General features: G+C 35.9%; 1 protein-coding gene across 1 annotated transcript in view; it reads right to left on the reverse strand.

Annotated features, from left to right (window-relative positions):
* The window catches only part of LOC103105150 (uncharacterized), a 33,669-nt gene extending 17,234 nt beyond the window's left edge, over positions 1-16,435 (reverse strand). The window contains exon 1 of the mRNA XM_007504138.3: positions 16,316-16,435. The gene's annotated coding sequence lies outside the window, so the exon portion shown is untranslated. The remainder of the gene's footprint in view (positions 1-16,315) is intronic.
* Between the last annotated feature and the right edge of the window lie 11,170 nt (positions 16,436-27,605).

Below are 27,605 nucleotides of genomic sequence, written 5' to 3' on the forward strand. Positions count from 1 at the left end.
AAGGAGAGTTTGTGGATATTGAGACAAGAGCTGTCTAAGACTGCACAGCATGACAAAAATGGCACTAGGGATAGCAGCATCACTGAGATATTGTGGTGGCAGCAACAACAGGCATCTGCCAAGTGCTCTGAGATCATAAAGGAGCTGAACACCTCAGAAAGAGATACTAGAAGACCTGGATAATAGCACTGGGAGTAGGAATGGCTATTGTCTGGAAATTCTATTGCTTATTACTCAATTCCAGCTTTGGGGCAGTAAGAGAAATATTAGGAAGTAAGTGAAGGCCCTATCTCTCTGGTAAAGGCCAGAGTGCAGAACATAAGGGCAGTGACCATGTCATAAACAAGGAGAGAGCCTAACCACAAAAAATCTTTTTTGGTTAAAAGGAAGCTGAAGGAACAAATTCAGAAGAACACAATGATTTTACAATATCTAAAAGCAATGTCTCAAGGAAAAATGCATATCAGACATAAAGACTACAAGAATTCTTAGAAGAGCTAAAGATCCAACAAAAGAGCAAATAAAGAAAAAGAAAATAAAAAAACCTGGGAACTTGGAATGTTATTCTGGAAGACAAAGGAGCTAGGATTGCAATAAAAAATAATTTACCCAGAAAAACCAAGTATAAGCCTATAGGGGGAAGACTGGATATTTAATGAAATAAAGGACTCTCAAGCATTCCTGATGAAAAGATCAGAGTTGAATAGAAAATCTGAAATTCAAACATAAGAATAATGAAAGAAAAAATGAGAGATGAATAAGAGGGGCTTTACAAGGTTAAACTATTCATATTCCTATATAGGGAAATGATACATGAACCCTAAGAACTTTATCATAATTAGGGCAATTAGGCCCTAGGAAATGAGTATGAGTCTATTATGTTGGGATGATCTCAAAAGAAGAATGGAAAGGTGAGAAAGAAGGACACATTGAGATAAGGAGGAAAGGGAAAGGAACAATGGGAGAAATTATCTCAGATAAAAGAGATACAAAAGGAAGGGACTGGGAAAGTTTGACCTTCACTCTCCTTTGAACTTGTTCAAAGAGGGAAGAACATACATACAGACCTCCACACACCCATGCATGCACACATGAACATAAATACATATATAGTTAGGTACAGAAGTCCATTTTACCCAAAGGGGTTAAGGAAAAAAAGGAGAGAGATATGAAGATAGAGTAGGGAGGCAATGATCAGAAGCAAAACAGACTTCTGATGAGGGCCTGGGGTAAAAATTATAGAAGAATAAATAGTATAAAGAATAGTATGTAGGGAAAGACAGTCATAACTAAGAATGTGAGTGAGAAGAATTCTGGCAAAATAAAAGTAGATAGCAGAATGAATTAGTAACAAAAATCTAACAATTTATTTTTTGTAAGATATTCTTAAAACAGGAAGAAAGATAGAATTAAAATATAGGCCTAGAGTAGAATCTATTATGTTTCAGCTAAAGTAATAAAGACTGGGATAGCAATAATAATTTTAGACCAAACAAAAGCAAAAACAGACCCAATTACAATAGATAAACAGGGAAACTACCTTTTGCTAAAAGGTACCATAGCCAATGAAATATTATTAATACTAAACATATATGTACTAAATGGCATAACAACCAGATGTTTGAATGAAAAGTTAAATGAGTTACAGTAAGAAATAGACAGTAAATCTTTACTAATAGGTGGCTTTACTTTACCCCTCTTAGATCTAGATAAACCTAGCCATAAAAAATAGGAAAAAACTAGAAGAGATTAATAGAATTTTAGAAGTTAACTATGATAGGCTTCTGGAGAATACTGAATGGAAAATAAAGGAATACATCTATTTCTCAGAAGCATTTTCACATTTTCACAAAAATTGACCAAGTATTAAGACATAAAAACCTTACAAAAATAGAAAAATATTAGAAATATTAAATGCATGTTTTCAGTTCCAAAACACAGTAAAAATTACATTCAATAGAGGGGTTCTGGGAGATAAGACTAAAAATTAATGGAAGCTAAAATAACTTTATCCTAAAGAATAAAAAGACTGAAGAACAAATCATAGAAACAATTGATAATTTTATTAAAGAGATTGGAAATAATAAGACCAAAATTTGTAAGATGCAACTGAAAAAGAAATTTAGGTAAATTTTATATCTCTAAACCATTAATAAAATGGAAAAAGAACAGATCAATGAATCGAGGATGTAATTTTTAAAAACTAGGTAAAACAAACTTTTAAATCCCCAATTAAATAACAAAAAAGAAATCCTGAAAATTAAAAGAAAGGTTAATAAAACTGAAAGTTTAAAAAAAATTAACTGAGAAATAAAAGTAAAAGCTGGATTTGTGTGGGAAAAACAATGAAACATAAATCACTGGTTAATATGATTTTTTAAAAGAAATAACAAAGAAGGGGGAGTCAAGATGGTGGCGTAGAGGCAGCAAATGTTCAGACCTCTGAAACCTCTTCCTTACCGATTACAAACTAAATACTCCTGTAAACCTTAAAATTTCTTAGACTTATGAATGTTGGAAATTTCCCCATTGGGAAATTTCATACTTGAAAAAATTTCCTACTAATAGTAAGAACTCTATTGGAATATGAAACTCCTTGACATGGGAGGATCCTTCTCCTCCCTACTTAAGACTACTTTAGGACAGAAACCTTTTGCTAAACAATGGAAACGGCTTTGACCTATGCTTAAACATAGAACAGGCAGTTCTTTGAGTCATGATTGATTTTAGAATTGATACAATAGAGATACTTGGAATGACAGAACCAGGTCTTGGAAACTACAATCTCCACCCTACTCAGAGTAATAGGATTTAGGAAGGGCTGCAGCAAAGATCAAGATTTAATTATTTGAGAATATGACCTTCAACAGACATGTGCAAAGGGGCCAGACCTCTGGGCGATCCTGGGTTAAGCTAGAGCCACCATTGGCACAGGGGAGACATCGACAGTGATTGGTAGATGTGAGAACTGAGGGGAGGGAACTTAGATTGTTGGCTTAAAGATAGTGGGGTCTGAGGACTGAGGAGGGTTTTTTGCTCTGAAGGAGGTTTGAGAGGAGAGAGTTCCTGGAGAGGTTTTGAAGGTTTTTTTTTTTTTTTGCTCTGAAGGAGGTCTGAGAGGAGAGAGGTCCTAGAGGGAGAGTTCCTGGAGAGGTTTTGAAGGAGGCTGTGGAAGGTGAACTCAGGAGGAGTCAGGAGGAGAATTCTATGGAAACATTTCTTGAAAGGAGGCTCTCTTGAAAGTGGAGCCTGAGGTTGGCATGAGAAGCCTTACCTAGAGAGATCTTGGGTGAGTGATAAAACCAACTGACTGATTTATCTCTTAAGACTGAGGTCTAGGCCTTATTGGCTTGAGGCCCTTCATTCTTATTCCTTTCTTACTTTCTCTCTTTTTCTATTGATTAATCAGTGTATTATAAACTACATTTCTCTATAAAACCCAGTTGGCTTGTGCATATTCATAAATTGGGAATACATTCCCTGGTGATCATCTTATATTTATATAAACCCAAGACACAGTAGAAAACATATTTCAGTGGTCATAATTGATATATATATATTTCCCTTGCTCCCAAACATTTTAATTATCACAGTTTATGACTCCCACTCTCTTATCTACAACTATTTAATGCTCAAAACTAATTTAAATCTAATACTCCTAGGAGACTGGAAATCAAGCCTAACAACAAGACAGAGTCAAGGAACCCTCCTGCTGGACTCAACTTAAAAGGTATACCCCCCCAAAGCCAGACTTTGAGAACACTCCAGTTTAAGGGGAAGTAAGAAGGAAGGTCCTGGGACCCCTCCTCCACCTAGAGCACTAAGCCCTCAGCAGCAGCTGGAACCTCTGGGCAGGCAAAGGCACTGTTCTGGAGGGAGTACCTTTTGGGCAAAGCTGTGCCAGGCTCAGAGTGTTCAACACAAGCAGTGGGGAAGCAGAGAAAAATGCAGAGTGCAGAGTGGGCAGCAATTGCAGCAGTGGAGACACTCCATATTGCATCCCCCCTTCCCGATATTTTGGCCTCAGAGCACATCTAGCAAGCCAGCCAGACTTAGTCCCATCAAAGCCTCCAGAGGGCAAGGAAGCTCAAGCTCCAACACCCCTCCCCCACAGACTTCACTGAGAGATTTACTGACAAAACTCCAAGGGTGAAGGCAGAAAGAAAAGCCCAAAACCACAAAAAAATGAGAGGAGCAAGAGCTCAGGCAACAGCAGGGAGTAAAGAAGGGGTAAATATGAGAAAAGAAAAAAGAAAAAAAAGAAATTATAATTGACAACTTCTATACAGTCAATGAACAAAGAGCAAATGGAACAGAGAAGGATGAGGGAACTCCAAGCAAAAAAGCAGAAACCCCAGCAAATTGAATACAGGCTCTGGAAGAACTCAAAATACAATTCAAAACACAATTGAGAAAGGCTGAAGACAACTGGGAAAAGAACTTAAAAACAAAGATAAGTCATCTGGAAACAGAGGCACTTGAACTAAAACAAGAAAATAGTGTCTTGAAAGCCAAAATCAACCAACTACAAAATGAGGCAAAGGAGATGAAAGATGAGGTAAAGGAGATGAAAGATGAGGCAAAGAAGATGAAAGATGAAGCAAAGGAGATGAAAGATGACCTCCAAGGAAAATCAGACCAGAAGGAGAAGTCTAACCAAAAAGCCAGGGATGAAATCAAGTCTTTAAGAACCAGAATACAACAACTAGAAACAAGTGACTTCACAAGGCAGCAGGACACTATGAAACAAAATCAAAAGAATGAATAAAATTGAGGAAAATATGAAGCACCTCATTCACAAAACAGAAGATTGAGAAAATTGTTCCAGGAGAGATAACTTAAGAATCATTGGTCTACCAGAAGACCATGACAAAAGAAAAAGCTTGGATATCATACTACAAGAAATTATCCAAGAAAACTGCCCCAATATTCTAGAACAAGAGGGAAAAGTAGAGATAGAAAGAATCCACAGATCACCTGTACTTAATCCCCAACTGACAACATGCAGGAATGTTATAGCCAAATTCAAGAACTATAAAGACCAAGATAAAATATTACAAGCTACTAAGAAGTCATTCAGACACCATGGAACCATAGTGAAGATAATACAGGATCTGGCTGCATCTACACTGAAGAACCAAAAGGCATGGAATATGATATTACAGAAAACAAGGGAACTAGGTCGACAACCAAGAATAAACTACCCAGCAAAAGTGACTATATTCTTACAGGTGAAAGTATGGTAATTTAACAAAATAGAAGAATTCCAAGCATTTGAAAAGACCAGACCTGAACAGAGAATTTGATGCCCAAGCACAGAATTCAAGAGAATCATCAAAAAGTAATTTTTAAAATTTTTCCCTCTTTTCTAAGAGGGAAAAAAGAAAAACAAAATGAAACTAAACAAAAAACAAAACTTTTTTTTAAGAGACCCAATAAGTTAAAATGATATATATCCGTATAAGAAAAGAGGTCATTGGTAACACTTAAAAATTGTTATTATCACCTGGGTAGCTAGAAGAATTACACTTAGAGTGAACAGTGACAAACTGTATAGGATGAAATGCCAAGACATAAATACATATGTATGTATTTATATATGCATGAATACAAATATATTTATATGTATATATATTTATATATATAACTAGAGCTAAAAAGAGGGGTTAATACTAAAAGAAATGGGAAAAGAAACAAAAGGGGGTAAATTTATGTGTCACAAAGAAGCTCATGGTAGGAGGGGGGAGAGCATCAATACACTGTTAAATTTTTTTGTGGTTGGACTTTGAATATTTATATAGGTGGTTGTCATGGACTTACTTTCTAAATCCCAAAATAAATTACTAAAGTAAATGGAATTCATGGTAGTTTACTTACAATATTTACAATAGAAGGAAGATATTAAGGAATGAGAGAAAGAGAGAGAGAGAGAAAACTCTGGCTTCTCCTGATATCAGTTAGAATTTCTAAGCCCCAGCTAGGGGAAGAAAGTCTCAAGAAGATGGGCCTTAGCTAGAGGCTTCACGCGTCCAGAAAGGCAGGGTCACTAAGTCAGCTTTTCACTCACCAATGGTGACAGTCTAAAAGAAGTCTGGGTGTCTGTGTTCTGGTTGCTCCTCAAGGGTCTGTCTTCCAGTCGCTCCTCTGAATCAGTGCCTGAATCTCCTAACGACTATCGAAATCTGAATGGTAAAATGTCTCCGGCCTTTTGGTCCTCTTTTAAAAGATCTTCTTTCTTTTGTGTCACCTCCCCTAAATTTCACAACTACCAATCACAGCAGACACTTTTCTTGAGGGCTGTCCATTCTTTAGTTCTCACCTTCTTTGGTTAGATTATATCTTTTTGGGTTACTTAATACTTCTTTTGATAATTTCACCTTTTGTAGTTACTTAATACCTTTTTGTAATGAAATCTAAAAATACATTGTAGCTTGTAATTCTAGCTTCACTATAAAGGAAGAGCTAAGTACCTTCATTGTTACAATCAGGAGATGGCTAATCCAATCTTCACAACTGGAAGGGTAAAGAGGGTGGAGATAGGAAATACTCAACTCTTATGTGCATTGAAATTTACTCAAATAGGGGAAGAACAACCCAATCCATTTGGGCAGAGAATTGATTTGCACCCTATAGGGAAGTAGAAGGGTAACAAATGGACTGGTGGGGAGGGAAGCAGTACAAGGGAGGGAGAGGGTAGGGGGTAGTTTAAGAAGACTGTAAAGAAAATAAGGGGGGAATAAGAAGGGAGGGGGATAGAAAGGGAAGTAAAATAAAGGTGGGAATTAGGAGGACTAATTAAAAACAAAACATTGGTGTAGAAGGAAATAGAGAAAGAAGAAAAGGCAGGACTAGGAGTAGAAATCATGTTGGGAAATATACAGCTGGTAATCATAATTCTGAATGTGAATGGAAATAACTCACCCATTAAATGCAAGTGAATAGCAGAGTAGATTAGAATCCAAAACCTTACCATATGCTGTCTACAAGAAACACACATGAGGAAGGTAGACACACATAGGGTAAAAGTAAGAGGATGGAGCCAAATCTATTGGGCATCAACTGATAAAAAGAAGGCAGGAGTCACGATCATGATATCTTACAAAGTCAAAGTAAAAATAGACCTAGTTAAAAGAGATAGGGAAGGTAATTACATCCTGATAAAAGGCAGTATAGACAATGAGGAAATATCCGTACTCAACATGTATGCCCCAAATGGCATAGCATCTAAATTTCTAAAGGAGAAACTAGTGGAACTCAAGGATGAAATAGATAGAAAAACTATTCTAGTGGAAGACCTGAACCTTCCTCTATCTAAACTAGATAAATCAAACCAAAAAATAAATAAGAAAGAGGCAAGAGAAGTAAATGAAATCTTAGAAAAATTAGAGTTAGTAGATATGTGAAGAAAATAAATAGGGACAAAAAGGAATACACCTTTTCAGCAGGACATGGTACATTCACAAAGATTGACTATGTATTAGGGCATAAAAACATTGCAAACAAGTGCAAAAGAGCAGAAATAATAAATGCAAGCTTCTCAGATCACAATGCAATTAAAATAATAATTAGTAAGGGTATATGGAGAGACAAATCAAAAATTATTTGGAAATTAAACAATATGATTCTCCAAAATCAGTTATTTAAAGAACAAATTATAGAAACAATTAATAACTTCATTGAAGAAAATGACAATGATGAGACATCCTTTCAAAATCTATGGGATGCAGCCAAAGCAGTACTCAGAGGGAAACTTATATCCTTGAGTTCATATATTAACAAATTAGAGAGGGCAGAGGTCAATGAATTGGTCATGCAAATTAAAAAGCTAGAAAGTGAACAAATTAAAAATCCTCAGATGAAGACTAAATTAGAGATCCTAAAAATCAAAGGAGAAATTAATAAAAATTGAAAGTAAAAGAACTATTGATTTAATGAAGAAGACTAGAAGTTGGTACTTTGAAAAAGAAAATAAAATAGACAAAGTACTGGTCAGTCTAATTATAAAAAGGAAAGAAGAAAATCAAATTGATACTATCCAAGATGAAAGGGAGACCTCACCTCTAGTGAAGAGGAAATTAAGGCAATCATTAAAAATTATTATGCCCAAATATATGGCAATAAATATGGCAATCTAGGTGAGATGGGTGAATATTTACAAAAATATAAATTGCCTAGACTAACAGAGGAAGAAATAGACTACCTAAACAACTCCATATCAGAAAAAGAAATTGAACAAACCACCAAAGAACTCCCTAAGAGAAAATCCCCAGGTCCAGATGGATTCACAAATGAATCCTATCAAACATTCAAAGAACAACTAATCCCAATATTATACAAACTATTTGACAGAATAAGCAAAGAAGGAGTTCTACCAAATTCCTTTTATTTCACAAATATGGTACTAATTCCAAAGCCAGGCAGGTCAAAAACAGAGAAAGAAAACTATAGACCAATCTCCTTAATGAATATAGATGCTAAAATCTTAAATAGAATGCTAGCAAAAAGACTCCAGCAAGTGATCATGAGGGTTATTCACTATGACCAGGTAGGATTCATTCCAGGAATGCAAGGATGGTTCAATATTAGGAAAACCATCCACATAATTGACCATATTAACAAGCAAACCAACAAAAATCACATGATTATTTCAATAGATGCAGAAAAAGCTTTTGACAAAATACAACACTCATTCCTATTGAAAACACTAGAAAGTATAGGAATAGAAGGGCCTTTCCTAAAAATAATAAACAGTATTAAAAAACTCAGAATGGGTGAATGACTTGAACATAAAGAAGGAAACTATAAGCAAATTAGGTGAACACAGAATAGTATACTTGTCAGATCTATGGGAAAGGAAAGACTTTAAAACCAAGCAAGAGCTAGAAAAAAATGACAAAATATAAAATCAATATTTTTGATTACATCAAATAAAAAAGTTTTTGTACAAACAAAACCAATGCAACCAAAATTAGAAGGGAAGCAACAAATTGGTAAACAATCTTTATAACAAAAACCTCTGACAAAGGTCTAATTACTTAAATTTATAAAGAGCTAAACCAATTATACAAAAAAATTGAGCCATTCTCCAATTGATAAATGGGCAAGGGACATGAATAGGCAATTTTCAGTTAAAGAAATCAAAACTATTAATAAGTACATGAAAAAGTGTTCTAAATCTCTTATAATCAGAGAGATACAAATCAAAACAACTCTGAGATATCACCTCACACCTAGTTGATTGGCTAACATAACAGCAAAAGAAAGTAATGAATGCTGGAGGGGATGTGGCAAAGTTGGGACATTAATTTATTGCTGGTGGAGTTGTGAATTGATGCAACCATTCTGGAGGGCAATTTGGAACTATGCCCAAAGGGCACTAAAAGACTGTCTGCCCTTTGATCCAGCCATAGCACTGCTGGGGTTGTACCCCAAAGCGATAATAAGGAAAAATACATGTACAAAAATGCCCTTCAATTGGGGAGTGGCTGAACAAATTGTGGTATATGCTGCTGATGAAAAACTATTCATGGGAACTGGAATGACCTCCAGGAACTGATGCAGAGCAAAAGAAGCAGGGGAGGGAGGGAAAATGTGATTCTTGTAACCAAGGAATAATGTTATAAATTGATGAAATAAATTAATTTTAAAAATAGAAAGAAGAAAACCAAATTACCAGTACCCAAAATGAAAAAGATAAATGCATAATCATTGAAAATGCAATTAAAGAAATTATTAGAAGTTATTTTGCCCAATTTTATTCCCATAAAACTGAGAATCTAAATTAAATGGATGAATTTTTACTTTAAGATGATGGATTAAAGGTAGCAACTAAGCCAAATTCACATGATATTCCCTCCAAACAACTTTAAAATATCTCCTCAAATCAAATTTTGACATGGTGGAGAGAACAAAAGGTTTGAGTGAGACATTTTTCCTGCCTAAGACAACTTAGGAGGTCAGTAAAAGAGATCTGCGCATTGAGGTAGGGGCCTGTCCGGAGCACAGAAGCAACACTAGCAGTGGACCTTTGAGGTAGCCATGACAGCAACAGCAGCATCTTTCGGAACTCTCAGCTCAAAGACATTTAAACAGAGGTAGAATGGGGGAAACTGTCTTTTATAAAAGAAATATGTAAAGAAGAGCTTTTACAATAGAGGGGGAAATAGGAAGTCATGGTGAGCAATGCTTGAACCTCACTGTCATCTGAGCTGGTTCAAGGAGGGAAGAATATATACACACACACTCAGTTGAGTAAAGGAATCTATCTTACCCAACAGAGAAGTAGGAGGGGAAGTAGATAAGAGAAAGGATGGAGGGGGTGATAACAAAGAGGACAGATTAAGGGGGACAGTGGTCATAAGCAAAATGGACTTTTGAGGAAGGACAGACAGACATTAAAAAAAAGAGAAAGAGAAAGAACAGGCCTGAGGGAAATACACAGTTAATAATAATAATTGAATGCAAATGGGATGAACTCGCTCATATAAAAGAAGTGGACAGCAGAATAAATTAGAAACCCAAATACAACAATATGTTGTTTATAAGAGACACATGAAACAAAAACACATGCACAAAGTTGTAAAATGGAGCTAAGGCCAAATCTATTATGCTTTAGCTGAAGTAAAAAAGGTAGGGGTAGATGTAAGAAGGAAACTCAATTAAGCAGTCCCTCATTTCTATTAGCTTAAGAATTCCTTTAGTTTGATATCTTATAATTGTGTGATTTGTAGTAAGACTATAATCCCAGGCAAAAGTCTATATATGTAAATAGAATAAAATGTTGGTCAGGATAATACTTGAGATATAACTTTAAGTGTGTATATTGTTATAGTAATTTTAAGTGTGTGTCATATTAATCATAAGTAAGTTAATATGCTAATCATAAGTGTGTGAATCCATATTTAGTTCAGGTATAAAGTTGTAGAAAACAGAAGGTCATCCAGGAATCACAGAGATCAGGAGATCTGGAAATGGTTTCTGAGACTTCTTGGAGACTTTTTGCAGGGTGTGGGGGTAGAGACAGACATGAAACTACAAAAGTGAGTGTATTTTGCCATTTGGGGTCGCACATTCAGCTGGGGACCAGACCTCTGCCTTGGGACTTCTCTGTTACAATAAAGTCAAATCTTTACCCAGAAGGGTCACCCAACATCTTATTTTTACATAGCAATCTTTATAGCAAACAAAAGTAAGGTAAAAATAGATTTAATTAAAAGAGATAATCAGGGAAACTATATTTTCCTAAAAGGTATCATAGGCAATGAAGTAATATAAACATTTTTTTTGCAGCAAGTTTCTCTAATAATGTCTTCTTTCCTCAAATATATAGTGAGCTAAATTAAATTTATACAAATCAGAACAATTCTCCAGTGGGTAAATTATCCAGGGACATGAACAGGTACTTTCTATTACTTGAAAAAATAGGTAAAAAGGAATACTACAAAATACCTTCTATGACACAAATATGGTTTTCATACTTATACCAGGAGAGAAAAAATAGAAAAAAAGAATAGAATCATTTCACTAATAAATATTCATAAAAAATTTTAACTAAAATACTATTGAGGAGATTACAGCAATTTTTGGCAAAGATCATGTACTATGATCAGGTAGGATTTATAGGAATGTAGGTCTAGTTCAATATTGGGAAAACTATAATTATAATTGACCATTTCAGTGGTAAATACAACAAAAATCATGATTATCTCAATAGAGGTGGAAAAATAAAATACAAAATACAATAGCTATACCTAATAAAAATACTAGACAGCATAAAGGGAAACTGATCCTTTCTTAAAATGATTAGTATCAATCTCAAACCAAAAACAAGCATCATCTCTAATAGGGACAAGCTAGATGCCTTACCAATAAGTGAACAAGTGTGGCTTGCAAAGACTGGATTTTACAGTGAAATCTCATGCAAAAAGGAAATGGAACTTTGGTTGGCAATGGGGGACGGGACTGGAATCTCCAGCTAAGAAAAGCAGGTGGACAGTTGGAAAATTATTTCTTGTCCCTCATGGACTAGGAGGGGAAGGAGCAACTTCACTGAGTTTAGCCTGCTATAATCCCTCATTGCTCTGAAGAGACCCAGATTAGCCATCTTTCCTTATAAGTGGTGGATAGAGACTTTTTCCCTTTGGGGAAAGCAAGAGATTATCCACCCTGAAGACTTTCCTTCAAAGCTATATCTATATCTCAGGAAATTACACCAGCCTGACTCCACAAAAGTCTTCTGGGACTTAGGTCCCTAGACCTGAGCTCTCAACCCCTGAAGGGAATTTAGGTGGAAAATAGAATAGGGACTTCCTGCTTCCCTTTTCCCATACCTACCATTCCTGACTTTCCAACTAATAAATAGATCTTATAACTTACCGAAGAACTAGACATCTCTTCTTCAATGTACTAAGGGGATCACAGATAATAATCACCCATAGATTGAAGGGATTTCCTCTTATACTTCAGCTCTGGACATTGATCCAACTTCACTTTCTCTGGGACAGCTCTACCTGGGAGAAGAAGTAGTGCTTCTCTATTTCTGTTTCCTCCCTTTCAGAAACCTGTCAAACTTTGGTTCCTGATCCCCCACTAGTACACAAGGATATCCATTATTATCACTATTTTTAAATATTTGGCCATATTAAATATATATTGACTGAAAAATGTTTTAAAAGAAGGTTCCCAATCAACAAAAAGGCAAAGGGAAAAAGACAATCTTTGGTAAAGTTGATGCTAGTTTACACAGGGTTGGACCTCTGTTTGCTGGTAAACCTCCTTTACTGAGAGTCTGAAGCTCTGAGGCCTTCTAATCATATTATTGCTAGCTATAGCAATAAGACAAGAAAAAGAAATTGAAGGAACAAAAATAGGCAATGAGGAAACAAAACTATCACTCTGTGTAGATGATATGATGGTATATTTAGAGAATCTTAGAGAATCAACTAAACTAGTTGAAACAATAATTTTAGCAAAGTTGCAGGATTTAAAATCCACACAAATCATTAACATTTCTAAATAGTACCAACAAAAACCTATCCAGAAGTGGTAGAAAGAGACAATCCACTTAAAATAGCTGAAGGCAGTATAAAACACTTGGGAATCTTATCTAGCAAGGCACACATAGAAACACAATTAGATAGCACTCTACATAAAGAGATTTCTAAATAATTGTATAAATATTAATTGTTCATGAGGTCAAGCCAAAATAAAAAATGGCAATACTCCCTAAATTTATGAACTTATTTGGTGTCATATCAAAATATTATTTTGGCAAAAAATATAACAAAATTTACCTGGAGGAACAAATGTCAAGATTATCAAGGATGTTGATTAAAAAAAGTGAAAGAATGGAGTCTAACAGTACCAGATCTCTACTTTATAAACTACTTTATAGCTGTAATCATGAAAACAATTTGGTATTCTATTAGAAATAGAAAGGTTGACCAATGGAATAGATTATGTATAAAATACATATACAGAAGGAAATGAGTTAGGTAACCTAGTGTTTGATAACCCCCCAAATCCCAGCTACTGGGGCAAAAATTTGCTATTTGAAAAAAAAAAACTATTGGGAAAACTGGAAAGTGGTTTGGTAAAAACAAGTCACACTCCAACATCTCACACCATATACACAAGCTCAAAATTAAAACATGAATTAGACATAAAAGATATCATAAGCAAATTAGAGGAGAGCATTAAAAAAATTACCCATCACATCTCTTGGTAGGGGAAGAATTCATGACCAAACAAGAGATGGAGTGGTTCATATGAAGTAAAATGAATAATTTTGATTACATAAAATTTAAAAAATTTTGTACAAATAAAGCCAGTATAGCCAAAATTATCAGAAAATCTGGAAATTGGTTTTTAAAACATCAATTTCTCTGATAAAGGTATAATTTATCAAATACATAGGGAAATAAGTCAAATTTATAAAAAAAAAATAGGAGCTATTCCCTAATTGATAAACACAGAAAGGCTATAAACAGGCAGAAATCAAAGCTATCAACAATCATATAAAAAGATCCAAATTACTAATAGAGGTGCAAATTAAAATAACTCACATGCATCAGATTGGCTTGATAACAGAAAAGGAAATTTACAAATGCTGGAGGGTATATTAGGAATATTGAGACACTAGTACACTGTTGGTGGTCTTGTGAACTAGTACAACTATTTTGGAGAGCAATTTGAGACTATGTCCAAAGAGTTACAAAACTGAATATTCTGATTAAGCAATAGCACTTTTAGAACAATACCTCAAGCAGGTCGAGTAAAAATAAAATACAAAATATTTATAGCCGCTCTTTCTGCAAAGAATTGGGAACTTGAGAGGATACCTCAGCCCTCATCACTGAAGGGTATGGCTGAACAAATTGTAGTATATGATTATGATGAAATATTATTGTGCTATAAGACATGGTGAAGGAGATAGTTTCAGAAAAATTCAGGAAGATGTATCTACTGACATTAAGTGCCCCAGAAGAACATTGTATATATAACAGCAATACTGTTTGTGATGATCAACTGAGAAAGACAGCTTCTCTGATCAATATAATTATTTAAGATTGCTCAAAAGGATTCATGATGAAAAATGCTATTAATCTCCAGAAAGAGAATTGATGAACTCTGAATGCAGAATGAAGCATACATTTTGTGTTCTTTATGTTTCTTGCTTTTTTTTTGGCAACATAGCTAAAATGGAAATATATTTTGCATGACTTCACATGCATAATGGGTATCATATTGCTTTACTCCTCAGTGGAAAGGGAGGAACTGAAAGAAGAGAGAGAGAATTTGGATCTCAAGATTTTAAAAAAATGAATATCGAAAATTAGTGAATTATTTTTTAAAATTAGAAAAATGAGAGATTGAAGTAGGGAAGTAGATATGGAGTAGAGAGATGGAACTTAGCTGAGAGATGTGATGATAGAAATGAGAAGATTTGGCAACTGATTTGCTAAATTGGGTGAATTAAGGTGAGAAAAGGATTATACTGGGATGAATCTTACTACCTTGAAGGATAGTGTGCACAATATGTACATTCAGAAAAGGTTTAGGTTTTGAGAGAAAGATAATATGTTGATTTACAAAGGAACTGAAGATTTATGTACTCACATTTAAAGCACTTCAAGGTTTATTCAGTGCTTTTTTCAGGTGTTTATTAAAATGTATTTTTCTATAAAGTAAATCTTATCTATCCACTGTTTTCCATCAATCAGTTAAGAAGACCGAACAATCCAAGAAATGATGAAATGCAATTCTCAGGCATAAAAGAGTACAAAGTTTTAAAATCATCAGGGGAAGATCAAAAACGAAAATTACTTATTAACTACTTACAGAGAGAAATGAACCAGCCTATGGGAAAACTGCCTGGGAGAATTTCTGATTGAGAGAGTCAGTGGCATGAAATTAAGAAAAATAGAATTAGAGTTAAATATGGCTTTGATTCTGCATAATTAAGAATTGAAGTACTCTTAAAAGTTAATAAATAATACATAGAAATGCATTGAATACTGGAAGAGGAACATGTATGACAGAAAAAATTGAGAAGAAAGACTGAGGCTAAATTAGGTCTTAAACTGTCCAAACCTCAGCCTAGTTGACCCAGTTTCTAAGAGTTTAGCAACAGGAAGAATAGCTAAGGAACTTCCATTTACATGCAGACCAGTAAAAGATCACATTTTCAAGCCAACTATTCTATTAAATACCCTCACTCAGAACAGATCAAAGACAATTGCAGAATAAAGAAAAAAGAATATAACATATATTAAGGAAGTTTTTAGATCTTTTGGGAATGAAAGGAATATTGAGGTGTAAGAGACAGGGACTGTTTGTGAATGTCAAGGCATGAACTTTGATGGGAGAAATTGGGATAAGGAGTGGGCCTATGATTTCATTAATATAAACTCTCCAGTGAGGAAAGGTGAGGAAATAACCTCTACCAAATTCAATTCAGCTCCTTTTCCACAGGTTATAATTTTAGATAATTGGCCAGAACACTGAGAGATTAAACAATTTGCCATTGGTCACACAGGCTTTATGTGTCAGTGGTAAAAGGGCTTTAAAAACCCAGGCTTTCCTGGCTAGGAGGCCAGATCTCTACTTTCCTAAAGCCTGATGAAGGGCTGATTACAAATGTGGGTTGCCTAAATTCTAAGAGGAGAGGTAATCTTAGGCATCAGTGGCAAGGGGCCCCAAAGAATTGGCAAATTCATCTAGAATGTAATACACTAAAGTGCAATAGAAAAAAAAATCTAGGACAAAGAGAAAAACCATTAAATAAATTAAAAGAGACACAGGAGACGTAACTTACTTTCCTGGTGGGTCTATAGCAGAGCCCCACGTAATCCCTAATCCAGGAAGATGGGAAAAAATGTGTTTCTCCTGCTCTGTGCTAGGAAACCCCAGACAAAAACAAGAGTTCTCCCTGAAGTGCAATTATGAATAAGAATTAGCTACTCCAATAGAAACCAGTTTGACTACTTCTGAAGTGTAGGTGCCCCTGGCAAGCAGGTGAGATTTTAGTCTGGACTGCTTTAACAGGAAGGACTGGGGGCAGGGGCAAGAGTGAATGTTTAGTAACTAGTTTTCTGGAAGAAAACACAATGTACCCATGACACACTTTAATAGTTAATCTATTTTATTAACCTGTTTTCTACATCAGTTTTTTTTTAGATCTAGATGATTAAAAAAAAAACCCACAAAAAACCAAGCCTCAATTTGTAGCTTTTGCTACTTCCTGAGGCGTACATTGTCACACTGAAAATGTAAAGTAAATCTTATCTTTCCACTGTTTTCCATCAATCAGTTGAGAAGCCTGAACAATCCAAGAAACGATGAAATGCAATTCTCAGGCATAAAAGAGAACAAAGTTTTAAAATGATCAGGGGAAGATCAAAAAGAAAATTACTTATCAAATACTTACAGAGAGAAATGAACCAACCTCCAATGAGCACATCCTTTGGGATCAGACTTGTTTACGACTGCTATAAAAATACAGAGAGGGAGAAATCTTTTCAGTCTCTTGTGGGCACACCACTGAAATGTACATCTCGTGTCAGTCAGATTTACCATATATTCCACTCCATTCAATAATAAGCATCTCCTTGAAAAAAATTGTATATCAAAGTCTCAAAGAGTATTGTATACAAATAAGAGAAAGGAATAATTCAGAAAGCTACTCTTGTTCCTACTCTTCTTTATGAGTTCCACGAATCTACTGACATATTTTTTCCTTTTAGTGATGGCTTCATCTATATTATATGTACATATGTATATATTATATATATTATATTTGTCAATATAATACATATTCCTCTGTAGTCTTCTTGAATATAGGCAATTTGAGGTACTAATGAGTTGAGAATGAAAGATAATTATTTCTGATATTGCTTTGCATGTGTAATTTATAAGTTCATAACTGCCTGGTTCTTGTAAATCATTGGGGACCAAAAGTTGTCAATTCTGCCCTACTGCTACCTCACTATTATAAGGAAAACATCAGTTCAAGGGTTCTTAACCTTTTTTGTGTGTCATGGATACCTTTGGAAGTCTGGTGAAGCCTCTGATCCCTTCCTCAGAACAATGTTTTTAAGTGCCTAAAATAAAATACATAAGGAAACCAATTACAAAGAAATTTAGCTGGGGGGGGGGGTATTTTAAAAAGCAAATTCACAGATCACAGATTCTTGCAGTACATGTTAGCATTGCATATTGCAGCCCAGAGATAACAAGTGTCATGCAATATGTAACAGAATCATATAACACATACATAGATAGCATGAGTAAAACAATATATACAGCAATGAACTTTTACAGAGTTTATAGATTTTGGCAGAATTTAGCAGAGAAGCCTAACAGCAAGAACACAATACCTGACATCCTAAATTGAAGTTATATATAATGCACATATCGCATGAATTCGAAGAGTGGGCACTGTCAAGCTAAGTGAGTAGCTTCCCCCTGCCCTTAATATTGTAAATTAGTTTTGTCACTGTCTGATTTCTCCAGGCACTTCTGCTATTACCTGTTGTTGTATCTATATACTTGTTTCCATCCCTACTTTCCTAGAATCTCCATCCTGAGTCGTTGGAGGGACCAAGCTGGTTATTACTACTTCTAGAGATGGCTTTAGTTACCCCTGGTCCTCTATACCTGGAGTATTAATAGGGAAAGTGTGGGTGTCTTACTTCCGTGGGCTCTCTAGTCTTATGTGGGTGAGGTTTGGGGCCAGTATACACTTGAGTGACTTCCAGTGTTCCAGTTACTGTTTGGATCTTCATAACATGTTTTAGCTAGTTTTAACAGTTTAGCTGCCTCTGGTGGGTAGGATCTTATTCTTGAAGGCTATTTGGATGACTCTGGTTCTTTCTTCTCAGCAAGGCATTTAACAAATTTCCAGGAGGAAAATTAGGGCTTCTGAGCTTGCCCACTTTTAACACGGAGCCCTCCTCAACCGTGAGGGTGCGGGTGGTTTCCCTGATCGGATGCCTGTATCTTTAAAATTGTGCTTTTTCTAGTGGTTTCAGTGGCTGAACCAGTGAGAAAGGAAGGATCTGCCTTAGGCTGCTAATCTTTTGTCCCCGCACCAACTCTTGGGAAATAGATCTGGAGGAGTGGAAGGAACGGGGAGGAGGAGGTGTTGCTGTTCTAGGTTGTTCTAGGCTTCGTGATTCCTGCTTAAATCAACGCCTCCTTAAGTAGTTTGTTTGTTTGTTTTTTAAATAAAAATCTCTTCTTTTAGTAAGAGTGTGTCCCGACAAGGTGGACACTTCTCCTACAATGCCTTAGCAACCATAGAAGCCTTTTGGTCCCTTGTTGGGTATGCCTGTGTATGTCGGATGGAACGGTCCGGTCCCAGCATACGATATTCTTCCTATTACCTTCCAAGGATAATACACTTCTGCACATTGTAAGTTTCAGTGACTTGCTAGTCCTCCTCCGTATGCAGTTTGTGTCGGTGAGTGCTTTTCTCTGAACGCAGGCACAAATCTCACCCCTTTAAAGAATCTTCATAGATTCGGGTTCATATCAGCTTTAGGGTTTTAGTTTAATCCAAGCATCCAAAATCATCACTCGCTGCTTTTATGACTATTCAATAAAATACTTTGGGGGAGCACTAACGCCTTCCTGGATCTATGCATGGGATTAGTGATGGATTCCATTGCATTTCTCTAGAGAATTTTCTACTCTCTCCAGGAATAGAGTGCCCTCTAGAGGACATTCTTGAGGCTCACACCTGGTAACTTCAGGTCAATATCCAACCAAGGACTGATGAAACTAGCCATATGGGTTCAATGTAGCCTCTCTCTGAGTGTCACCATAGTATTAGACTCATGCTAATGCTGCTCCATCCATATCTGGCAGGCATCATCCCGAAGGTTGGTAGCTTGTGCAAGCTGGCTATTCAAAGGCCGTTTCCTATAAGAATGCATGCTCCTTGAGGGTCAGGATTGTTTATTACCTTTTGTAAAGATTAAAATTTAGGGGAGAGGGGGAGACTGAGGCAGGTAGAAATTAGTTACTCTCTGCAAGGAGTACTATATTTTTTAGAGGTTTATTAAAGGTTAAAGATTAAGAATATACAAGTAAGAAACATGTGCCTAGGCCAAAGGCCTAGACAAAATAACCTCACATCATGGAAGAGAGCCTCTGCTCCAAACGGAAGTCCAAAAGCGCCCGAGCCCTTCAAAAGCCTTTGCTTAAATATCTTCTCGATCTCGGCCCAGGTGAGATTACAAGGCATTCTGGGGAAGTGGAGCAAAGGCTCATGGGGATTGTAGTCCTGTATTCGAGTCTATTTTTTACATCCCCCCGTGTGATCATTTGTGGAAAAATTAATTTTTCCCCAAAAGGATCATAAAAACATAATAAACTTAAAAGATTACAATAGTGTGAGGATAAGAGAAAAAAGAATAAAACCAATAATTTCTGAACACATTGACAAAAAGCCGTTAGGGGGCAGTCCCCTTTGGCATAAAAGTATACATACAAATAAATGTTCAATCAACCACACCCAAAGTTCAATTTTGTGCAACTTGTGGTCTGGAGGCTTCTTCATGGTGGCTTCTCCAACAGTTCAGTTCTGGATTCAGAGAGGTAGCATCTTCTTCACCTAAAATTCTTCTCTAAAGGAATTTAAACTTTGCAATTTAAATAATGATTTTTTTTACATTCCCCCGTGTTGTGGGTGATTGAAAGATTCAGAATCAGTTAGGGATGCATGGCTGAGGTATATGAATCAATTGGCAAGAGATATTAAAAAGACATCAGAAAATACAAGGCTTTCTCACAAAAAATGAGATCCATTTCCTCTTTGTATCTGGCCATGATCACTGTGAGTAGAAGGCAAATGAATTGAACAAGGTTAACAATTTTTCATCTTTAAAAATACAGTAGTACAACTATGTAGATATCAAAATCCCCAAAATTCTCAATAGCCCAATTAATTACAATAGCAAACAAACACACTTTCATATTTCACATAAGTTGCTGTATGACATTAAAAAAAAAACCTATGAATTGATGGACATTTGTCACAATTTTTACAAACAGAGCAATCCTTCAACCTTGGTATTTAAACATATTTTAAAACAAAGTAAAACTCATCTTGGGTTTAGAACATAATCAAGAAATCTATACATCATCCTGGTAGAAGTAAAATAGTGAGCTGAAGAGCATAAATAAAGGGGTGCTCCTTGTTCTTGGAGGCTTTTCCCAAGGGTACAAATGCCCTGAAATTAACTGCCCAACTTCCATTCACATGTGGGAAGGTTGGGGGTTATAAAATACATTTCACTTCAGCTACTAGAATGGGCCTTACCTCGTGGTAGGGGCAGGCAAAAATAACCAGACTGTTAAAATTCCAAAAATCATATTTAAAAACCCTTAAAATCAAATCATTTGAGGTATTTAGCACATTAAATTTTCCAAAGGTTGTTAATACAATTATAACCAGTTCTGAAGTCCATCTATCCTCAGCAAAATAGAAAAAAGCTGTTTTTTCATATATGGGCTTATTCACAATAATATTTGTTCAACACAGTTATAGGGGAAAAACAACAGAATTTTAAAACTCAGTACATTCAAAATAAATTCAATCAACCTTCAGTTCACAGAATAATATTCAATCCAGTAATATATGAACTTAAAATCACAAAGTTAAACCTTAAACAAAACAATGCAATAGAATACAGAGATTTTTTTTTTATAAACCATTGGAGTCTGAAATGCCTTAGAGCCTTTAGTCTCTTCAAAGTTCCTTGGGTTGTTTTTTCTTGTTTGTTTGTTTTAATTATCCATTTAAATGTCTATTGTCCGAAGGCAGAGTAGTAAAGGCTAGGCTATGGGGTTCAAGGGATCCGTCCAGGGCCCCACAGCTGGGAAGCATCGGAGGCCAGATTTTAACTAGAGACCTCCCATCTCTGGGCCTGGCTTCCAGTTCGCTGGGCCACCCATTTGCAAATTCAAAGTTGAATCTTTGGGCTGAGTCTGCTCCCAGACAGGCAGGCAAAATCAATGAAATTGCCAGAAGAGTCAAAAATCCTTTTAAACAGCCCATTGCTATTAAGTTTCTGTTTGAAAAGTCTGTTTCTTCTCTCTAGTCTTTTCTCTCTTTCCCCTCTCTGATACCCCTGCAGCCAATACCCCCAGCCACGTGGAGGCTTAGCCTAAGGGAAAATCTCCTTTCCCTCTGGTCTCTCCCCTCCGCCCACGTGGCCAATACAGTTACCAGCTGGTCGCAATGAGTCCTGAGCGATCTGCTCCAAGGATCTGGGTGATGAGCCGTCTGGGTCGCGCTTGTGGGTCTGGGGCTGGGGTGATGAGCTGTCTGGGTCGGAGGCCAGATGGGTGAGAGACAGACCGCCGGGGTGGGTCGGGCCGGGAGCCGGAGCGCAGCTCGGGCACCAGGTGAGAGGCCAGGAGCAGAAACAGGAGCCGATCAAGATGGTTTTCTAAAGAGTATCTTGGAGAATCGTGGCTTTAAAAAATTCTCTAGGCTAAAAACATTTTTGAGAAGTTCTCATCCAATCTAGTGGTCGCCAAAAACTGTAAAGATTAAAATTTAGGGGAGAGGGGGAGACTGAGGCAGGTAGAAATTAGTTACTCTCTGCAAGGAGTACTATATTTTTTAGAGGTTTATTAAAGGTTAAAGATTAAGAATATACAAGTAAGAAACATGTGCCTAGGCCAGAGGCCTAGACAAAATAACCTCACATCATGGAAGAGACGCCTCTGCTCCAAACGGAAGTCCAAAAGCGCCCGAGCCCTTCAAAAGCCTTTGCTTAAATATCTTCTCGATCTCGGCCCAGGTGAGATTACAAGGCATTCTGGGGAAGTGGAGCAAAGGCTCATGGGGATTGTAGTCCTGTATTCGAGTCTATTTTTTACACTTTGCTGTTATATTTTCAGCACTTTGGCACATTAACTGGCACTTAAGTTGTTCCATGTTTAAAATTAAGCTCTGTACAGCCTCAGAACTTCTTATAGTGACAATCCAACTTAAAGCCAAAAAAAAATTGATTTGTTTATGGAATAATTAAGTGTCACTTTCAGTAAAAAGTATCTGATCACAATCCCTTCTAGATTGCTAGGGTAGTTCTCTCGTGTGGAATGCGGTATATGTTATCTGTTTGCATCGGTTTTCTTACCTGCAAAAGGAGGGTAATAATAGCACCTACTTCCCAGGGTTGTTATGATTAGGTAATAATTGTAAAGCACTTCACTCTGAGCCTGGCATATAGTAATAAATGTTAGCTCACTGCAATTTTTAATTTTTCTTTAAAAAATTTTTTTAAATGTGGATAATGTGGAAAGGTTAACCATGACTTCATTTGTAATATGAATTAATATTTGTAATATTTCTTGTCTTCTCAATGAGTGGGGAAGGGATGGAAGGAGAAAATTTGAAACTGAAAATTAAAATAAAAAAAAAAAGTTTCCTTTGAGCCTTTTTTCTATTTGCCAACCACTACTACCCTATATGGAATTTTTCTCCCTGCCAACTCTCTGTCTGTGTGTCTGTCTATGTATCTGTCTGTCTGTGTCTATCAGTATGTCTGTCTTGGTCTCTTCTATTTCTCCCATACCAAATCATAAGCTCCTTAAGGGCAGGTACTGCATATTCCCTATCTCTGTATCTTACTCAGTACCTAGCACTAGTTTACACATTGTAGACATTTGGTGTTTCTTGAATCTTCTTTTGGCAAGGAAAATGGATTTTACATTCTAGCACTAGATGGCAGCCAAAAATGGCAGATGATATTTGTTTTTTTTTGAAGCCAGCATCTTGTGTTACTTAAAACAGTTGAGTTTTATATGTAGAATTTATTAAAAATCTTTAAGATTGAATAACTATAATAATATAGCTTTCCTTTTAAGTTCTTTGAACTCAGCACTAGTTTCTGGGATCGATCTCTATTTTTTTCTAAGCTAATGAGAATGTTCCCCATATTATCTGTGATGTCCTAAGGCAAATCTGCTGAGAAAACCATCATTAAAATGAGGTCCCTATAGCTCTCCTAGTACGGATAATTCTGAAAATAAATTATGCTCAGCATAACTACTTAATCTATATTTGAGGGAAGAGATTTCATGCTTTATCTCAATAATAGTTTGTTTATTGCAATTTTTTGTTAATATTTAGTATTTTCTCCAGTTGTCATCTGCATTTCATAAAAAAAGAGTAAAATTTACCTTATATGCAATTCCTTTAAAACTCAAACTAAATATATTTCAAACAGATATTTTGGGAATCCTTCAGCTAAGTTTTTAGAAGAATGGGATATGAGATAATCCAGTTTTTAAAATGCTGAAGTCCACTGGCACACAATTTTAAATGTTTTCAGTTGTTCTTTATTGATTTTAGGATAAAATAGACAACTTCTTAACCTTGTATTTAAGGCCCTCCAAAACTTGACTCTCATCTAGCTGTCCCCATGCCTGGAATGCTCTTCATCCATATCTCAGCCTACTGACTTCCCTGTCTTCCTTCAAGCTCCAAATAAAATCCCATCTTCTCCAGGAACCTTTTTGTAACCCTTCTCAATTCTAAAACCTCTTTTATTTCCTATTTTTCGTATAGATAGCTTATTTGTACAAATTTGTTTGCTTGTCTCCCTCATTAAATTATGAGCTCATCAAAGTCAGGGACTATCTCTTGCTTCTTTTTTATCCCCAGTGCTGAGGCACAGTGCCTGACACATAGTAGGGCTAATACTTAATAAATTTTTATGGACAAAAGAACCTTGTAGAATCCTAGACAACAGAAATCTCAGATGAACTCAGGTGGCTAGACTCCATAAATTATCCCTAGCTTTCCTGAGGTCCCTGTGTTTATAAGAATGGGTCAAATTGAAATCTCCCCAGGCTCATAGGAGGTAGAACATGTGACTGAAGATCCTCTAGACATCCTCAATTGCATGTGCATTGATTTATAATAATAATAATAATATATATATATAATGTCTATAATAATCTATTTATAATCTATATCACATTATTGTCATTGTGTACTTGTGGCAAATTTCAATCCTTTCTTTTTAATGACTGATGATGGCATTGTTGTCATAACTGAATTCTACACTGTGTGTAGTAACTATATAGTGGCATGTGAGAAAGAGATCAAAGACCAAGAGAACTAAAAACCTGCCACAAAATTTACATAATCTTTACTTACACACTATGGAGCTTTGACAAACATCTGGGGCCATGTTGCATCCAGTGTAGAATTCATGCATATATCAGGAGATATTCGCTATCCCTCCCATGTTATGCATGCAAGACTCAATGTATCACACCTAGTAGGATTAGCACAGGACTATGCATATATGGATGGAAATGTCAGGGCACCAGATTTTTGGAGGCTCAGAACTGTACTAGTCAAATACAAAATTTGCCATTTCCCTATCATCTATCACTGCTTGCCAGAATGCTGAGTCACTCAGTTGGCACCAGGACTTGGTGCATCTGTACTCTGCAGGCTCCAACTATCAGCAGAGTGCTGCCCTTCCCCTACCTCCAGGACCCATTCTCCCATATTTCCAAGTCTCTTAGCAGCCCATCTGCAGGGAGTTGAAATGTACATACCACTGACCAAATATCCACATGTGGACTCGGTCCCATTCTGATTCAACCCTGACTTACTCCTCTCTAGAATTTGCAACTCCAGCACTTTGCATGGTGTCTGGCAGACAGCAAATGCTTAATAAATGCATGTTAATTAATTAACTGATCTCTCCCTAAATACAAAAGTGGCTTCTCAGGTCTCCATCCAGAGATACTTCTGGCCCATATATAGTTCTTATTTTCTCATCCAGACCTTTTGGTTTCAGAATTCCTTTACACTCTTAAAAATTATCAAGCATCCACCCAAAGAATTTTTGATAAGAGGGATATATCTATCAATATTTATAGAGTTAGAAATTAAAATACCTCAGTATTATTATGAAAATAACTTTAATGTCTTAGACTCTAAGAGAGTCATGGTCCCAGGACCACACTTTAAGAACCCCCATTCTACTCTATTTCTTATGTTTTTATATTCTAATCCAGTCTAAGTGTTACAAATATGTGTTCCCTCTATTTTCTCAACAACCATGTATGGCCCAATTTGCCAGCTTCTCCACTACCATGGAACAATTAGAAGTCAGGACAAAAGGTATATGGAGGTGGGTTGGAGAGGAAAGATGGTGAGGATAGGGGATGGCAATAATTATTCACAGTAAGACAGCTGTGAGTCCTTAGCTCTCAGCAGCTCTCTTCTTCACAATTACAATTTGGACCCTCCACAGGATGAATCCAAGATTCCTATAGATTCAGAATTTACAAGCTAAAATAATTTTCTTCGCATTGGAGCTTTAATTGCCTCAAAAAAGCTAGAGATAGCTTATAAAGTAAAAATATTTTTTAAAAAGTAAAAAGATTTAAAGCTAGAATAGATGTTAGGGAAAATATATTATTACTCTAAGATCTCTAAATGGCACTGGAAGAAGTTTGACAATCACATATAAAAATAAATATAAGGGAAAACAGCTTATCTTTGGGGTGAGATGTATATTTATGCTGCTGAATCCCAGATAGCAAATTACACACACAAACAAAACCAAAACTTTTTCTTTAAGAACATTTCATTTAATACTGATCATCTTGAAAGTAAAGAGAAGATAATTTACTTGAGCAACTTCCTTCATTAAGATGTTTGAATGTTTCTCTCTTACTTTCAGGTTTTAGCAATTTCTTCTTTCCTGTCATCTTAATCTTTCTTTGTGTTACTGTGACCTCCCTCTAAGAAAAAAAGGCTCAGTAGAAAATTTTCTCAGTCAACCCTAATTCATTCTTCAAATAGGTTTTTAGTGAAATACACTTGATTGCAGTAGTTTTCTCCAAGGAGACAGTTTAAAAAATGCAACCCCATTTTCCATCACAACCACAACTCTAGGTGACCCTTTTAACTCTTATTTAATCTGCTATCAGATCCTACCAATCCTTCCTTAGTGCCTCCATAATCTATCCTATCACTACTATTGCAATAACTTCTTTTTATTGACATGTTGATTTTGTTTTAATCATCTGATATTGTATTTTTAATAAATCCTTACCTTACATCTTAGAATTAATACTAAATATTGGTTGCAAGGAAGAAGAGCAGTAAGGGCTAAGCAAAGGAGGTTAAGTGACTTTTCCAGTGTCATAGCTAGAAAGTATCTGAGGTCAGATTTGAACTGAACCTCCCATCTTGAGACCTGGCTCTCGATCTACTGAGCCACCTAGTTGCCCCTATTTTATTTTAAAAAAATAAAATGTTACTGATATCTTTTTATTTTTATGTCACCTTCATTTCCCATAGTATTACTCCATGATCTGAACTCTGCTTTAATTTCCATTTCTCTCTTCAGAAGAATAAGGCTTCTTTCAGTTTTATATATATTCTATATTTATTTATCACCTTTGACAAGAAAAATAAAAATCATATGGTCTGTAGTAGATAGTTGGAGTCTCACAGACTTAGGTTCAAATTCTCTCTCAGATACTTATTAGCTATGAGACACTAGGCAAGTAATTTAATCTTGGTGCCTCAGTTTTATCACCTGTAAAAGAGGGATAATTAGACAAACGTTCTAGAATCCCAAAATATTTTCTCTACCACCTGCATAAAAAAGGTGAAACAGACTGCCAAGATGGGCACTATACATCAAGCCTAATATTTACATGGCAGTTTGTAAAGAAAACTATTTGTTTTATGCGTTTTTCTTGCTCGTTTCAGTGTGACTTCAGAACTAGCTTTCTTAATGTTTTACTCTTCTTTAGATTCCAGGCTCACAGAAGAACTAGAAGAGTGATAGGATTCTCCCTCAAAATAATAGCAAAAACACAAATAATTTTTTGTGAGGTGTAAACCTCAAAATTCCTTAGACTTATAAATGTTGGAAATTTCACCATTGGGATATTTCATACTTGGAAAATTTCTTACTGATAGTCTATTGGAATGGGAACCCCATTGGCATGGGAGGTTCCTTCTCTTCCCTTCTTCAGATTACCTTAGGACAGAAACCTTTTGCTGAACAATGGAAAGGACTTTGACCTATGCTTAAGCATAGAACAGG

Source organism: Monodelphis domestica, chromosome 5 (genome assembly GCF_027887165.1).
Source record: "Monodelphis domestica isolate mMonDom1 chromosome 5, mMonDom1.pri, whole genome shotgun sequence".
In the NCBI taxonomy this organism is placed as follows: Eukaryota; Metazoa; Chordata; class Mammalia; order Didelphimorphia; family Didelphidae; genus Monodelphis; species Monodelphis domestica.